An 18,949-nucleotide genomic window follows, 5' to 3' on the forward strand; every position below is an offset into this window, starting at 1 on the left:
GAAAGCAAACATTGGTTGTGCAGTAGCTTTGTCCGGTTTGCACCTTCAGATCCGCCATGGCACGATCACTATACTCATAAAGCTTATGGTTTCCCCCCTTTATATTCACTACCATCATCGTAGGTGCTTCACTGCTTCGTGTCGTGCTAGCACTACTCCTCGAGACCTCAACCCATCAAGCGAAACAACATGCCACTCATATTTCCAAAGCTTACAAGTTGAAATACAAATATGATATGATGCTCATATTACTAAAACAGAGAACGTTTAATTGGTCACCTAATGTTCCTATATTCGTTTTGAAAAGCATGTGCGCCACCCACTGGTCCAGCTAGTTCCACTTTCTTGATTTTACTCTTGATGCTTAGGGTTTTCCCCTTTTATCTACTCTACTATGATCTGCGTAGGTGCTTTCTGTCGTACTAGCATTACTCCACCCTTCAAGCTAAACAACACAACACTCAAAATTCCAAAGCTTAGTTGTTCAAATATGACTGTGATATGATACTGATATTAGTTAACAGACACATTTAATTGGTTAGCTAAAGGTCCCACTTGAGTTTCCAAATGCATGTCGCGACATATAGAGAGACAGCAGAATTGCATTTCTTTGTCGCTTGTTGACTGTACTTTCTTGTCCATACCAAATCTTAGTTGTTTTTTCAAAGCAAACATCGGTTGCTAAGTACCCTTTGCGTGGTTTGCAGCTTCAGATCTGCCATCCCACTGCCACGGTCAACACTATACTCATCATGCTTATGGTTTCCCCATTTTATGATGACCATGATTAGCCTATGTGGTTCGTGTCATAATAGCACTGCTCCACCCATCGAGCTAAACAAACTTAGTTGTACAAATTCAAATATGATATTATGCTGATATTAGTAAAACTGAGAGATGTTTAGTTGGTCAGCTAAATGTTCCTACTTTGGTTTCGAAATACATGTGAGCCACATATGGAGAGACTGGAAGGAATAGTATTTCTCTGTGCGCTTTGGTTCATCATGGGTGGCCAACCGACATTGTATAGAAAGACTTGTAATATCTTCAATCTGCTTGCTCTTCTGCTCTTCTTTAAGATGATCCTCTTCTCTTGCGGTCAACTGGTCAAGTCGAGTTATTCTCCCTTAGTATATTTTGAATCTGTCAGGTCAGGTCGACTTGTTCTTCTTTACTATATGTTGAAGTGTCATCTGCGAAGTATCATCACTTCTAGATCTCTCATATTTTCAGTAGTAGGCCACATTATATTAATGCACACACGAAATTCCAACATGCATGGCACCTCTTAGAAGAATTGCAGAGATAGCACAAAGTGGTTTACAGGGAGGAAGTATTGGATTAGAGTCACTTCTGCATTACAAAGATAATCTCACGTGTTTTTATGTTTTAATGCATGTCAGGTATTGAACATTATCAAAATGAATATGAGAATGGGTGCACGAGAGGAATATTGCGAAACAATCCACTGGCTAACAAACTTGGCATGGTGGAGGATGGCCTATCTTATTCACCCATCAAGGTGCTTGCTCTAACTTGGCAAGGTTGTATTGGTCGCACATATTTTGCATCTGACCTCTTGCATTACTTCTACTTTGTTACACAAATCTGCTTAGTTTAAGCATCATATATGAGTATATGCCATACCTATCCATTTTCTGTACCTATTCCATGTGTCATCATACTATGTTTTTCCAGTCAAATGTTGTTCTTTTGTAATAGATGTCCAAAAGGAAGAGGGTGAGTGCAGATCCTCAAGGAGTACAAACTAGGTATTTGGAAAAGGTAGTGATACTTGTTAAATCAGATAGATCAGCAGCCACAGAAAACACATGCCCAACTGTACCACACTTTACCCCTACTCTAGTGGCCAAACCCCTATTAGAACTACTGAGAGCCTAGCGTTAGGTACTGTCTATGATATCAATTCAAAATTTGAACTCCTAAATTTCTGCATGTGCCTTACCTTCTCTCTTGTATGAAAACTAATTTCAGATGAATCTCCTTGCTCAAAGGATCATAGGATCTCACGACAATACTAGGCTCTGCATTGCTCTTGTCAGTACCTCTTGCCCTTTGTCAACATACTTACACTCATTGTTGTTTGATTATGTAGCATCACTGTAAATGTTCGCTTCTTTATCATCCTTTTGCTTGAAATTATAAGATCTATATGTACTCTTAGTAAGTTGGACTCACCGTGCCTGTAGAACTAAGGACGTGATATTTGGCATGAGTAACTTGCCCAAATGATCTGCAGTGCATCAGCACATGCTTGCTTATAATCTGTTTTCTATTACTATTAATAGTTTATATTGATCTAGCAAACCTGAACATACATTTCGATGCTACATTTGATAACCCATAACCCATTCATCACACCTTTTATTCATTAGGAAGCACTCAAAGCCCTTTGGCATGCTTCTTTTCTTGGGACTAAACTTCTAGGACTAGTATCAGATCAATGGAAGGAGATGGGATGGCAAGGGAAAGATCCATCCACAGATTTTAGGTATTGTTTTGTTCGTTTATTCCCACACACGCCCTTTACAAAATAAATAATTTCTTAATTCTATCTTGGATCCGGAATCATATATTGTGCTGGAATTACAGGGGTGGAGGCTTTATCTCTTTGGAGAATTTACTTTACTTTGCTAAGAACTATCTAGTGACTACAATTTCCCTTACTGAAGTGTTGGTTTAGATTCATCGCGCTTCTCGCCAGTTGCTAGGCTTCAAAGATTTTCTTTTAGCTAGAGCAGGGAAGAATCTAAGGACTCATGTGATATACAGTTGTACGAATCTATTCAGCTAGCAATGGAACACTTCCTCCTTTTAAAATTGAACAACTAATGATCCTTTGCTAATAACAGCAATGCATAATATTTATTATTGAATTATTAAGATAGGTAATATTTATATTTTTATATGTTTGGCCTTTCATTCATCTCAATCAGACACTTTCTGTGCAGAAATCCTTTGAGCAACTCCTTTGTAAGCAAAATGGTGACAAAGCATTGTGGGAATATCCATTTGTTGTAGCTGGAGTAAATATTACATTTATGCTCATTCAGATGCTTGATCTTCAAACAGGTTTGTACTTTACACTTTTCTGTGCTTCTTGATTAGTTGATAGATTTACTTCTATGTAAACCTTCCCTCGGGCAAATTTTCTAAACTGTGAAACTGGTTTTACAATTGCAAATAACATATTTCTCCAACATGATTCCAAGTCTGAATTCTTTAGTCAAGTCTTCGTTTGCAATGACGCTGATACGTCTCTAACATGTCTATAATTTTTGATTTCTCCATGCTATATTATCTACTGTTTTGGACATTATTGGGCTTTATTATCCACTTTTATATTATTTTTGAGACTAACCTATTAACCAGAGGCCCAACCCAGAATTGCTGTTTTTTGACTGTTTTAGGGTTTCGAAGAAAAGGAATATCAAACAGAGTCCAAACGGAATGAAACCTTCGGGAACATGATTTTCTCATCGAATACAACTCAGGAGACTTGGACCATACGTCAAGCCACGTAATAGGAGGCCACGAGGTAGGGGGCGTGCCTACCCCCCAGGTGCGCCCCCACCCTCGTGGGCCCCCTGTTGCTCCACCGACGTACTTCTTCCTCCTATATATATCCACGTACCCTCAAACAATCAAAACAGGAGCCAAAACCCTAATTCCACCGCCGTAACTTCCTGTGTCCACGAGATCCCATCTTGGGGCCTGTTCCGGAGCTCTGCCGGAGGTGGCATCGATCACGGAGGGCTTCTACATCAACACCATAGCCCCTCCGATGAAGTGTGAGTAGTTTACCTCAGACCTATGGGTCCATAGTTAGTAGCTAGATGGCTTCTTCTCTCTTTTTGGATCTCAATACAATGTTCTCCCCTCTCTTGTGGAGATCTATTCGACGTAATCTTCTTTTTGCGGTGTGTTTGTTGAGACCGATGAATTGTGGGTTTAAGATCAAGTCTATCTATGAATAATATTTGAATCTTCTCTGAATTCTTTTATGTATGATTGGTTATCTTTGCAAGTCTCTTCGAATTATCAGTTTGGTTTGGCCTACTAGATTGATCTTTCTTGCAATGGGAGAAGTGCTTAGCTTTGGGTTCAATCTTGCGGTGTCCTTTCCCGGTGACAGTAAGGGCAGCAAGGCACGTATTGTATTGTTGCCATAGAGGATAACAAGATGGGGTTTTCTTCATATTGCATGAGTCTATCCCTCTACATCATGTCATCTTGCTTAAGGCGTTACTTTGTTTTTAACTTAATACTCTAGATGCATGCTGGATAGTGGTCGATGAGTGGAGTAATAGTAGTAGATGCAGGCAGGAGTCGGTCTACTTGTCTCAGACGTGATGCCTATATACATGATCATACCTAGATATTCTCATAACTATGCTCAATTCTGTTAATTGCTCAACAGTAATTTCTTCACCCACCATAGAATACTTATGCTCTCGAGAGAAGCCACTAGTGAAACCTATGGCCCCCGGGTCTATCTTTATCATATCATTCTCCTACTACTTAGTTATTTACTTTGCTATTTTACTTTGTCTTTATTTTACTTTGCATCTTTATCATAAAAATACCAAAAAAATTATCTTTATCATATCTATCAGATCTCACTCTCGTAGTGTCCCTATAGGGATTGACAACCCATATTTGCATTGGTTGCGAGGATTTATTTGTTTTGTGCAGGTGCGAGGGACTCACGCGTAGCCTCCTACTGGATTGATACCTTGGTTCTCAAAAACTGAGGGAAATACTTACGCTACTTTGCTGCATCATCCCTTCCTCTTCGGGGAAAACCAACACAGTGCTAAAAGAGGTAAGGATTTCTGGCGCTGTTGCCGGGGAGGTCTACGCAAAAGTCAACATACCAAGTACCCATCACATACCCTTATCTCCCGCATTACATTATTTGCCATTTGCCTCTCGTTTTCCTCTCCCCCACTTCACCCTTGCCGTTTTATTTGCCCTCTCTCTCTATCCTCCCTCTATTTGCCTTTTTTTGCCCGCTTGCTTTTTGTTTGCTTGTGTGTTAGTTTGCTTGCTTGTCATGATGGCTCAAGATAATACTAAATTGTGTGACTTCACCAATACCAACAACAATGATTTTATTAGCACTCCGATTGCTCCTCTCACCAATGCTGAATCTTGTGAAATTAATGTTGCTTTGCTGAATCTTGTTATGAAAGATCCGTTCTCCGGCCTTCCTAGTGAAGATGTCACTACCCATCTAAATAGCTTCGTTTATTTGTGTGACATGAAAAAGAAGAAAGATGTGGACAATGATATTGTTAAATTGAAGCTATTTCCTTTTCCGCTTAGAGATCTTGCTGAAGCTTGGTTTTCGTCTTTGCCTAAAAATAGTATTGATTCATGGAATAAGTGCAAAGATGCTTTTATCTCTAAGTATTTTCCTCCCGCTAAGATTATCTCTCTTAGAAACGATATTATGAATTTTAAGCAACTTGATCATGAACATGTTGCACAAGCTTGGGAGAGAATGAAATTAATGATATGTAATTGCCCTAATCATGGTTTAAATTTATGGATGATTATACAAAAATTTTATGCCGGATTGAATTTTGCTTCTAGAAATCTTTTAGATTCGGCCGCGGGAGGTACTTTTATGGAAATCACTTTAGGAGAAGCTACTAAACTCCTAGATAATATTATAGTTAATTATTCTCAATGGCATACTGAAAGATCTACTAATAAAAAGGTGCATGCGATAGAAGAAATTGATGTTTTGAGTGGAAAGATGGATGAACTTATGAAATTATTTGCTAATAAGAGTGTTTCTTATGATCCTAATGATATGCCCTTGTCTAATTTGATTGAGAATAATAATGAATCTATGGGTGTGAATTTTGTTGGTAGGAACAATTTTGGTAATAACGCGTATAGAGGAAATTTCAACCCTAGGCCTTATCCTACTAATCCCTCTAATAATTATGGTAATTCCTACAACAATTCTTATGGAAATTATAATAAGACGCCATCTGATTTTGATTCTAATATTAAAGAATTTATTACTTCGCAAAACAATTTTAATGCTATGATTGAAGAAAAATTGCTTAAGATTGATGATTGTGGATGATTATACAAAACTTTTATGCCGGATTGAATTTTGCTTCTAGAAATCTTTTAGATTCGGCCGCGGGAGGCACTTTTATGGAAATCACTTTAGGATAAGCTACTAAACTCCTAGATAATATTATGGTTAATTATTCTCAACGGCATACTGAAAGATCTACTAATAAAAAGGTGCATGCGATAGAAGAAATTAATGTTTTGAGTGGAAAGATGGATGAACTTATGAAATTATTTGCTGGTAAGAATGTTTCTTCTAATCCTAATGATATGCCCTTGTCTAATTTGATTGAGAATAATAATGAATCTATGGATGTTAATTTTGTTGGTAGGAACAAATTGGTAACAACGCGTATAGAGGAAATTTTAATCCTAGGCCTTATCCTAGTAATCCCTCTAATAATTATGGTAATTCCTACAACAATTCTTATGGAAATTATAATAATATGCCCTCTGATTTTGAATCTAATATTAAAGAATTTATTACTTTGCAAAATAATTTCAATGCTTTGATTGAAGAAAAATTGCGTAAGATTGATGAGTTGGCTAGGAACGTTGATAGAATTTCTCTTGATGTTGATTCTTTGAAACTTAGATCTATCCCACCTAAGCATGATATCAATGAGTCTCTCAAAGCCATGAGAATTTCCATTGATGAGTGCAATGAAAGAACCGCTAGGATGCGTGCTAAGAAAGATGCCTTTATAAAAGCGTGTTCTTCTAGTTCCTATGAAAATAATGATGAAGATCTAAAAGTTATTGATGTGTCCCCTATTAAATCTTTGTTTTGAAATATAAATCTTGATAATGATGGGACTGAATATGATCCACCTTTACCTAGTAGGCATTCCAAGAATTCTGAATCTTTTGATCTTGATGCTAAATTTGATAAAAGTGGGATTGAAGAAATTAAAACCCTAGATGTTGCTAAACCCACTATTATGGATTTCAAGGAATTTAACTATGAAAATTGCTATTTGATTGATTGTATTCCAGCAATCCATGCAAAATTCTCCTCACGCTTATAGTCAAAATAAAGCATTTACTAAACATATCGTTGATGCCTTGATGCAATCTTATGAAGAAAAACTTGAATTGGAAGTTTCTATCCCTAGAAAACTTTATGATGAGTGGGAACCAACTATTAAAAGTAAAATTAAAGATCATGAATTCTATGCTTTATGTGATTTGGGTGCTAGTGTTTCCACGATTCCAAAGACTTTGTGTGATTTGTTAGGTTTCCGTGATTTTGATGATTGCTCTCTAAAGTTGCACCTTGCGGATTCCACTATTAAGAAACCTATGGGAAGAATTAATGATGTTCTTATTGTTGCAAATAGGAATTACGTGCCCGTAGATTTTATCATTCTTGACATAGATTGCAATCCTTCATGTCCTATTATTCTTGGTAGACCTTTCCTTAGAATGATTGATGCAATTATTGATATGAAGGAAGGAAATATTAGATTTCAATTCCCATTAAGGAAAGGCATAGAACACTTTCCTAGAAATAAAATTAAATTACCTTATGAATCTATTATGAGATCCACTTATGGATTGCCTACCAAAGATGGCAATACCAAGATCTATTCTTGCTTGTTATGCCTAGCTAGGGGCGTTAAACGATAGCGCTTGTTGGGAGGCAACCCAATTTTATTTTTATTACTTGATTTTTTTCTCCTGTTTAGTAACAAATAAATTATCTAGCCTCTGTTTTGGTTGTGTTTTTTGTGTTTAATTAGTGTTTGTGCCAAGTAGAACCGTTGGGAAGACTTGGGGAAAGTCTTGTTGAACTTGCTGTAAAAAACAGAAACTTTAGCGCTCACGAGAACTGCTTTCATTTTTATTTGGAAAGTGATATTTAGTTAATTATTTTTTCAGATTATTAATAGATAAATTACTCACGTCCAGCAATTTATTTTATAATTTTTGGGGTTCCAGATCTTGCGCTAGCTACAGATTACTACAGACTATTCTGTTTTGACAGATTCTGTTTTTCGTGTGTTGTTTGCTTATTTTGATGAATCTATGGCTACTAAATTAGTTTATAAACCATAGAGAAGTTGGAATACAGTAGGTATAACACCCATATAAATAAAGAATGAGTTCATTACAGTACCTTGAAGTGGTCTTTTGTTTTCTTTCGATAACGGAGCTCACGAAATTTTCTACTTTAAGTTTTGTGTTGTGAAGTTTTCAAGTTTTGGGTAAAGATTTGATGGATTATGAAACAAGGAGTGGCAAGAGCCTAAGCTTTGGGATGCCCATGGCACCCCCAAGATAATATAAGGACACCTAAAAGCCAAAGCTTGGGGATGCCCAGGAAGGCATACCCTCTTTCGTCTACTTCTATCGATAACTTTACTTGGAGCTATATTTTTATTCACCACATGATATGTGTTTTGCTTGGATCGTCTTGTATCATTTGAGTCTTTGCTTGTTAGTTTACCAGAATCATCCTTGCTGTACACACCTTTTGAGAGAGCCATACATGATTTGGAATTTGTTAGAATACTCTATGTGCTTCGCTTATATCTTTTGAGTTATATAATTTTGCTCTAGTGCTTCACTTATATCTTTTAGAGCACGGTGGTGGATTTGTTTTATAGAAACTATTGATCTCTCATGATTCACTTAGATTATTTTGAGAGTCTTAATAGCACGGTAATTTGCTTAAAATCCTAATATGCTTGGTATGCAAGATTAATAATAAAAACTTTCTTATGAGTGTGTTGAATACTAAGAGAAGTTTGATGCTTGATGATTGTTTTGAGACATGGAGGTAATAATATCAAAGTCGTGCTAGTTGAGTAGTTGTGAAATTGAGAAATACTTGTGTTGAGGTTTGCAAGTCCCATAGCATGCACGTATGGTAAACGTTATGCAACAAATTTGAAACATGAGGTGTTATTTGATTGTCTTCCTTATGAGTGGCGGTCGGGGACGAGCGATGGTCTTTTCCTACCAATCTATACCCCTAGGAGCATGCGCGTAGTACCGAGGTTTTTGATGACTTGTAGATTTTTGCAATAAGTATGTGAGTTCTTTATGACTAATGTTGAGTCCATGGATTATACGCACTCTCACCCTTCCATCCTTGCTAGCCTCCTCGGTACCGTGCATTGCCCTTTCTCACATTGAGAGTTGGCGCAAACTTCGCCGGTGCATCCAAACCTCGTGATATGATACGCTCTTTCACACATAAACCTCCTTATATCTTCCTCAAAACAGCCACCATACCTACGTATATATTATGGCATTTCCATAGCCGTTCCGAGATATATTGCCATGCAACTTTCCATCATTCCGTTCATCATGACACATTCATCATTGTCATATTGCTTAGCATGGTCATGTAGTTGACATAGTATTTGTGGCAAAGCCACTGCTCATAATCCTTTCATACATGTCACTCTTAGTCCATTGCATATCCCGGTACACCACCGGAGGCATTCATATAGAGTCATCTTTGTTCTAGTATCGAGTTGTAATCATTGAGTTGTAAATAAATAGAAGTGTGATGATCATCATTTTCTAGAGCATTGTCCCAAGTGAGGAATAAAAAAAGATAAGGCCATAAAAAAAGAGAAGGCCCAAAAAAGAGAAAGGCCATAAAAAAGAAAAGGCCCAAAGAAAAAAATGAGAGAAAAACAGAGAAGGGACAATGTTACTATCCTTTGCCACACTTGTGCTTCAAAGTAGCACCATGATCTTCATAGTAGAGAGTCTCTCATGTAATCACTTTCATATACTAGTGGGAATTTTTCATTATAGAACTTGGCTTGTATATTCCAACAATGGGCCTCCTCAAGTGCCCTAGGTATTCGTGAGCAAGCAAGTTGGATGCACACCCACTAGTTTCTTTTTTTGAGCTTTCATACATTTATAGCTCTAGTGCATCCGTTGCATGGCAATCCCTACTCCTTGCATTAACATCAATCGGTGGGCATCTCCATAGCCCATTGATTAGCCTTGTTGATGTGAGACTTCCTTTTTTGTCTTCTCCACATAACCCCCTCATTATATTCTATTCCACCTATAGTGCTATGTCCATGGCTCGCGCTCATATATTGCGTGAAAGTTTATAGGTTTGAGATTACTAAAGTATGAAACAATTGCTTGGCTTGTCATCGGGGTTGTGCATGATGATAGCATTCTTGTGTGACAAAAATGAAACATGACTAAACCATATGATTTTGTAGGGATGAACTTTCTTTGGCCATGTTATTTTGAGAAGACATAATTGCTTAGTTAGTATGCCTGAATATTACCATTTTTATGTCAATATGAACTTTTGTCTTGAATCTTTCGGATCTGAATATTCATACCACAATTAAGAAGAATTACATTAAAATTATGCCATGTAGCACTCCGCATAAAAAATTCTATTTTTATCATTTACCTAATCGAGGACGAGCAGGAATTAAGCTTGGGGATGCTTGATACGTCTCCAACGTATCTATAATTTTTGATTGCTCCATGCTATATTATCTACTGTTTTGGACATTATTGGGCTTTATTATCCATTTTTATATTATTTTTGGGGCTAACCTATTAACCGGAGGCCCAGCCCAGAATTGCTGTTTTTGCCTGTTTTAGGGTTTCGAAGAAAAGGAATATCAAACGGAGTCCAAACGGAATAAAACCTTCGGGAACGTGATTTTCTCATCGAATACAACTCAGGAGACTTGGACCCTACGTCAAGCCACGTAACAGGAGGCCACAAGGTAGGGGGGCGTGCCTACCCCCAGGTGCGCCCCCACCCTCGTGGGCCCCCCTGTTGCTCCACCGACGTACTTCTTCCTCCTATATATATCCACGTACCCCCAAACAATCAGAACAAGAGCCAAAACCCTAATTCCACCGCCGTAACTTTCTGTATCCACGAGATCCCATCTTGGGGCTTGTTCCGAAGCTCCGCTGGAGGGGGCATTGATCACGGAGGGCTTCTACATCAACACCATAGCCCCTCCGATGAAGTGTGAGTAGTTTACTTCAGACCTACGGGTCCATAGTTAGTAGCTAGATGACTTCTTCTCTCTTTTTGGATCTCAATACAATGTTCTCCCCCTCTCTTGTGGAGATCTATTTGATGTAATCTTCTTTTTGCGGTGTGTTTGTTAAGACCGATGAATTGTGGGTTTATGATCAAGTCTATCTATGAATAATATTTGAATCTTCTCTGAATTCTTTTATGTATGATTGGTTATCTTTGCAAGTCTCTTCGAATTATCAGTTTGGTTTGGCCTACTAGATTGATCTTTCTTGCAATGGGAGAAGTGCTTAGCTTTGGGTTCAGTCTTGCGGTGTCCTTTCCCGGTGACAGTAAGGGCAGCAAGGCACGTATTGTATTGTTGCCATCGAGGATAACAAGATGGGGTTTTCTTCATATTGCATGAGTCTATCCCTCTACATCATGTCATCTTGCTTAAGGCGTTACTCTGTTTTTAACTTAATACTCTAGATGCATGCTGGATAGCGGTCGATGAGTGGAGTAATAGTAGTAGATGCAGGCAGGAGTCGGTCTACTTGTCTCGGACGTGATGCCTATATACATGATCATACATAGATATTCTCATAACTATGCTCAATTCTGTCAATTGCTCAACAGTAATTTGTTCACCCACCGTAGAATACTTATGCTCTCGAGAGAAGCCACTAGTGAAACCTATGGCCCCTGGGTCTATCTTTATCATATCAATCTCCTACTACTTAGTTATTTACTTTGCTATTTTACTTTGTCTTTATTTTACTTTGCATCTTTATCATAAAAATACCAAAAATATTATCTTTATCATATCTATCAGATCTCACTCTCGTAAGTGGCCCTATAGGGATTGATAACCCCTATTTGCGTTGGTTGCGAGGATTTATTTGTTTTGTGCAGGTGCGAGGGACCCGCGCGTAGCCTCCTACTGGATTGATACCTTGGTTCTCAAAAACTGAGGGAAATACTTACGCTACTTTGCTGCATCATCCCTTCCTCTTCGGGGAAAACCAACGCAGTGCTAGAAGAGGTAGCAACGCCGACACGATTTGATATGTGTGTGCTCTAGCTATTCCTAAAGCAAATGCATAGAGCACCCTTGAACTTACTACTTCCTTATCAACACTATAAGCTGCTGCAATGGCGTTGCATAAACTCTTCTATACCATCGCTGTCGGCCGCTTCCCAACAACCACCGGACGGTCCACGGGCATAGGCTAGCATGGCGAGTCAGCCGACACATGACCCCCGCGGCGGAGCGACTACCCAGGGTAGTGTAGGAAAATTACTTCCTTCTTTGAATTTGATCCTCTTTTACAGCGGATAAAAAATAATCTAAAGCTGCATCTGTATTAGTTTGGTCTAGCTTCTTTTTTTTACATCGGCTAACTTCATATTGTAACAAACAAGAACAAGAGGCACTGATAAATGCTAATGATTTAGTAACTACAAATTTCTATGTTTTTCTTTGCTTTGCCCTGCCCAGCAATGTATTTTCATTACCCATGTCAAGTCCAAAACTTCAACCTGGATAGGCAAATTTCGCCACAAAGAAACCATTTGAATCTGACTCACTTTCAGTTGACTAAATTTTACATGGACATAGAGTGGCACATGTGGTAGTCTGGTAGACATGCACTATGACATCACCATTTGAAGCATCACCATGACATCACCATGTGGTAGTCTGGTTGACTAATATTTACAAGTACATATTCTCATTGTATTAGAATCTTAGTCCCTGTATCATGTATCATCTGAGCTTATGCTTCCTCTCCATTTATTCTCTATATCTATATGCCTTGCTGATCCTCATTTCCATCGCTACAGGATAATGAGATGTTGAAGAGACATACTAAATCCATGACACTACAGTGCAATTGCACCATTCCATTGAATATTACTCAGGAATAAGGACATTTCACTGGCAGATTAGCTCTATTTTTTCTTTTCATTTTTCTTATTATTGGGGAGAGGACAGGTAGAATGAGAAACTGTGTGATAGTAGATACGACAACTGTGTGATAGTAGAATCAGCTATAAGGAGACATCTCCATCACTATTGTGCTTTCTCAGAATTCTATGCAAAAAATGGAATTGGTTCATTTTATTTTTTAATTCCTAATAAGTTAGTAGTAGCGTGGGGAAAAATTACACGCTACTAGTATTTAGGATACTAGTAGCGTTGGTAGCTTGCCCACGCTACTACTATTTCATTAGTAGTAGTGCGGGTCCATAATAGCAGTAGCGAGTTTGTTAGTAGTAGCGCGGGTTCCACCCACGATACTACTATTTTTTGGCTGTAGCGCGCTACTAGTAGCGCGGGTACTCGCGCTACTAGTAGCCAGTTTACCCACGCTACTAGTAGCCTTTTTCATAGTAGTGAGAGAGAGATGAAGCCATCTAGCTACTAACTACGCACCCGAAGGTCTACAAAGAACTACTCACGCATCATCGAAGAGGCACCAATGGAGGTGGTGAACCCCATCCGAGATGGTGTCTAGATTGGATCTGGTGGTTCTGGACTTCGCGACGGCTAGATGCATATTTTGTCGACTCCCCTAGGGTTTTGGGAACATTGGGGTATTTATATAGCAAAGAGGCGGTCCGAGGGGCACCCGAGGTGGGCACAACCCACTAGGGCCCACCTGGGCCTCCAGGTGCGCCCTGGTGGGTTATGCTCTCCTCGGAGCACCCCCCAGGCACAGCCAGGGCCCGTTATGTTCCTTCTGGTCCATAAAAAATCTCTATGAAGTTTCGTGGCATTTGGACTACGTTTGATATTGATTTTCTACATTGTAAAAAACATGGAAAAAACATCAACTCGCACTTGGCACTATGTCAATAGGTTAGTATCAAAAAATGATATAAAATGATTATAAAACATCCAAGATTGATAATATAATAGCATGGAACAATAAAAAATTATAGATACGTTGGAGACGTATCAGCATCCCCAAGCTTAACTCCTACTCGTCCTCGAGTAGGGAAGTGATAAAAACAAAATTTTTGATGTGGAATGCTGCCTAACATGTCATATCATATTCCTTCTTTATAGCATAGACATTTGGACTTAAGCAATAGTCTAATTTTTACATGATAATTTAAATACTCAAGCATATCAACAAGCAACCATGTCTTCCAAAATATCAACGTTAAAATAAGTTATCCCTAGCCCATCATGCTCAGCCATTGATCCATTCATGAAACACACTCGCATATTAGCTACACCCAATATTCAAGTATGATCATATTGCCTCCTAGTTGGTGCTTTTATAAGAGAAGATGGAGACTCAAATTCAAAATAAAAATTGCATAAAGTAAAAGAAAGGCCCTTCGCATAGGGAAGTAGGGATTTGTAGAGGTGCTAGAGCTCAAAGCAAAAACCTTAGAGATGAAAACATTTTGGGAGGTGTGTCCTTCCCACCAACGACAATGACTTAGAGTTCCCACTACTTTCCATGCTTAGATATATCATAGGCGGTTCCCAAACAGAAAATAAAGTTTATTACTTTTTCCACCATACTTTCACTTTCTACGGCTAACCGTATCCACTAGTGCCTTCCATACCAACACTTCCAAGGAATTTATTATTTGACAACAAAAAGCAAATTCATTTTTTCATTTCAGGACTAGGCATCCCTAATACCTTTGCCTTACTCTCATGTAATGACAAGTGAATAAACACTCATCGTAAGAATAACACATCTAGCATGGAAAATATTAGCCACCCCTCACTGCTCCCCGAGCAAAACGAACACACAAAAAACAAGTTTATTTAGAAAATTAAAGATGGCACATGCAAATTTGCTGAGAATGGCAAAAGAATACCGCATAAGGGTAGATATAGTGGACTCATGTGGCAGAACTCATTTAAAGGTTTTTGGATGCCCAAGTAGAGATCATACTTAGTGCAAAAATGAAGGCTAGCAAAATATTGAGAAGCGACCAACCAAGAGATAGATAATCTTATAAGCAAGCATTAAGCATAATTAACACTGAATAATGCACCATAATTAGGATATAATTTCATTGCATGACTATTGACTCTCGTGCTTGCATTGGGAATCACAAACCTTAACACCAATATTCTTACTAAAGCATAATTACTCATCAAGATGACTCACACATCACATCATCATATCTCAAAACTATTACTAAGAATCAAGTTTATGTTGTCCAATGATCTTCATGAAAGTTTTTATTATATCCTTCTTGGATCTCTATCACTTTGGGACTAATTTTCATGTGTTGCTTTTAACAAGCTCAAACAAATATAAGTGAAGATCATGAGCTTAATATTTCTTTCTCTCAAAATAATTTAAGTGAAGCAAGAGAGAATCTCTTGAAAATTTTACTAACTCTCAAATAAATCTAATTGAAGCAATAGAGAATTTCTTCAAAAATACTAAAGCACACCGTGCTAAAAAAGATATAAGTGAAGCACTAGAGCAAGTCTGTAGCTCATAAAAATTTAAGTGAAGCCTAGAGAGCAATTCTAACAAGCCATGACATAATTTTGGCTCTCTCAAATAGGTGTGTCCAGCAAGGGATCAAGACTTAAAACACAAAATAAAACAAGCAAAGACTCATATCACATAATACGCTCCAAGCAAAACACATAGTATGTGACGAATAAAAATATAGCTTCGAGTAAAATACCGATGGTCGTTAGAAGAAAGAGGGGATGCCACTCGGGGGCATCCCCAAGCTTAGTTGGTTGCTCATTTTTGGATAATAGATTGGGATTCCAGGGCATCCCTAAGCTTAGGCTCTTGTACTCCTTATTCCTTCATCCATCGTAAGATAACCCAAAACTTGAAAACTTCAATCACACAAAACTCAACAAAACCTTCGTGAGATCCGTTAGTATAAGAAAATAAATCACTATTATAAGTGTTGTATCAAACCAATTAATAATTTTTTTGCATTATATCTATTGTATTCCAACTTTTCTATGGCAAAAACTCATCAAAGAAAACCATAGAGCCATCTAAATAAGCACACAATGCAAAGAAAAGAGGATGTGTCAAGACAGAATAGTGTGTAGCAATCTGACTATTTCTAATACTTATGTAACTCCAAAAAATGCTGAAAAATTAGGACGACCTGATAAGTTTTTATATTGATCTACTGAAAGGGGAATGGGTATTTTATCGCTCTCTGGTTAAAAACTAAAATTATTTTTTTTGAGTGTAAAAGTTTCTGCTTTTTCAGCAAGATCAAACAACTATCACCCAAGAAGATCCTAAAGGCTTTACTTGGCAAAAGACCAATTAAACATAAAAAACACAATCATAATAGTAGCATAATTGTGTTAACACTCAAAAACAGGAAGTAAAAAGCAAAAATAAATTTTATTCATTGGGTTGCCTCCCAACAAGCGCTATAGTTTTACGCCCTTAGCTAGCCATAAACCAAGGATCTAAGTTTTGTCTTCCGATATTTTGGCAACTTTTGTAAGGGTTTTCTCAAACCCAGGAGGCTCTTTACGCTTCCCTAAATTCTCCGGAAAAGAAACCATCTTTAGATCCAAAATATCCAATCGCTTGTTGCAAAGAGTAATCAAGATATTCATGCGATTGATACTACCATTTAGATGTTTGAGGGGTTCGTTATATTTTTGTATTTCAACCATGTGTTTATGCAAATCACCAAGTTTGTCCAGCATTTGAACTCCCTCTGGGGTAAAAGTAAACCCCTTCTTTTGAGGTGGAATCCCCAAAACTCCTTCTAAAATTTCATAGGTAGCATTGGCATCAAGCTTAATAAAATTCCCTTTAGCGGAAAAATCTAGGAGTTGTCTATGATGCAAAGCCAATCCTATGTAAAAATTACGAAGCAAGACCTTAGCCTCCCCCTTTAAATTGGAAATATGATAAGATTCCATAAGCCTATACCAAGAATATTTCAAATTTTCTCCTTGTCTTTGCTTGAAGTGAAGCACTTCAAAATCAGGTGACAAAGGAGGAGTAGGCACGCTAGCCATTAAGACTAGAAGGCAAGAAAACGGCAAACGGAAAAGGATGGGCGAATAACGGCAATTTTTTGTGAAGTGGGGGAGAGGAAAACGAGAGGCAAATGGAAAATAATGTAAATTATGAGGAGATGAGATTTGTGATTAGGAACCTGGTATATGTTGAAGATCCTCCCAGACAATGGCACCAGAAATTCCTTTTGATGTCGCTTGAAGCTATGTTGGTATTTCCCCATAGAGGAAGGGATGATGCAGCACATCGATGGTAGGTATTTCCCTCAGATGTGAAACCAAGGTTATCGAACCAATAGGAGAACCAAGCAACAGAATGTAAACATCACCTGCACACAAATAACAACTTCTCGCAACCCGACGTGTTAAAGGGGTTGTCAATCCCTTCCGGGGTACGACGCCTCAAGATAGGCAAACGGACATGAGGTAAAATTGTAGTAGATTGATAGGTCGAATGCCAAATAAAATAAATAATAATAAATTACAGCAAGGTATTTTTGGGTTTTTGGTTCAATAGATCTGAAAATAAATGCAAAGTAAAAGTAGATCGCAAAGGCAAATATATGAGAAAGAGACCCGGGGCCGTAGGTTTCACTAGTGGCTTCTCTCGAGAAAAATAGCAAACGGTGGGTGAACAAATTACCGTTGGGCAATTGACAAAACATCAAGTAATCATGATGATATCCAGGCACTGATCATTAAATAGGCATCATGTCCAAGATTAGTAGACCGACTCCTGCCTGCATCTACTACTATTACTCCACACATCGACCACTATCCAGCATGCATCTAGTGTATTAAGTTCATGGAGAAACAGAGTAATGAAATAAGAACGATGACATGATGTAGACAAGATCTATCTATGTAGAGATAGACCCCATCGTTTTATCCTTAGTAGCAATGATACATACGTGTCGGTTCCCCTTCTGTCACTGGGATCAAGCACCGTAAGATCGAACCCACTACAAAGCACCTCTTCCCGTTGCAACATAAATAGATCAAGTTGGCCAAACAAAACCCAAATATCGGAGAAGAAATACGAGTCTATAAACAATCATGCGTAAAAGAGATCAAAGAAACTCAAATACTTTCATGGATATAAAAAAGATAGATCTGATCAAAAACTCAAAGTTCATCGATCCCAACAAACACACCGCAAAAGAGTTACATCATATGGATCTCCAATAGACCATTGTACTGAGAATCAAGAGAGAGAGAGAGAGATGAAGCCATCTAGCTACTAACTACGGACCCGAAGGTCTACAAAGAACTATTCACGCATCATCGGAGAGGCACCAATGGAGGTGGTGAACCCCATGCGAGATGGTGTCTAGATTGGATCTGGTGGTTCTGGACTCTGCGGCGACTGGATGAATATTTCGTCGACTCCCCTAAGGTTTTGGGAATATTGGTGTATTTATAGAGCAAAGAGGTGGTCTCGGGGCACCCGAGGTGGGCCCAACACACCAGGGTGCGCCTAGGCCTCCTGGCACGCCCTGGTGGGTTCTGCTCTCCTCAGAGCACCCTACTACCTCTTGAGCATGCGTTGGTTTTCCCTTGAAGAGGAAAGCGTGATGCAACAAAGTAGCATACGTATTTACCTCAGTTTTTGAGAACCAAGGTATCAATCCAGTAGGAGACTACACGCAAGTCACCTAGTACCTGCACAAACAATCAAGAACCTTGCAACCAACGCGATAAAGGGGTTGTCAATCCCTTCATGGCCACTTGCAAAAGTGAGATCTGATAAAGATAATAAGATAAAGATTTTTGGTATTTTTGTTGTATAGATTGAAAAGTAAAGATTGCAAAATAAATAGTAAACTAGAATTATAGATCAAAAACTTATATGATGT

The sequence above is a fragment of the Triticum dicoccoides genome, chromosome 3A (genome assembly GCF_002162155.2).
Source record: "Triticum dicoccoides isolate Atlit2015 ecotype Zavitan chromosome 3A, WEW_v2.0, whole genome shotgun sequence".
NCBI lineage: Eukaryota > Viridiplantae > Streptophyta > Magnoliopsida > Poales > Poaceae > Triticum > Triticum dicoccoides.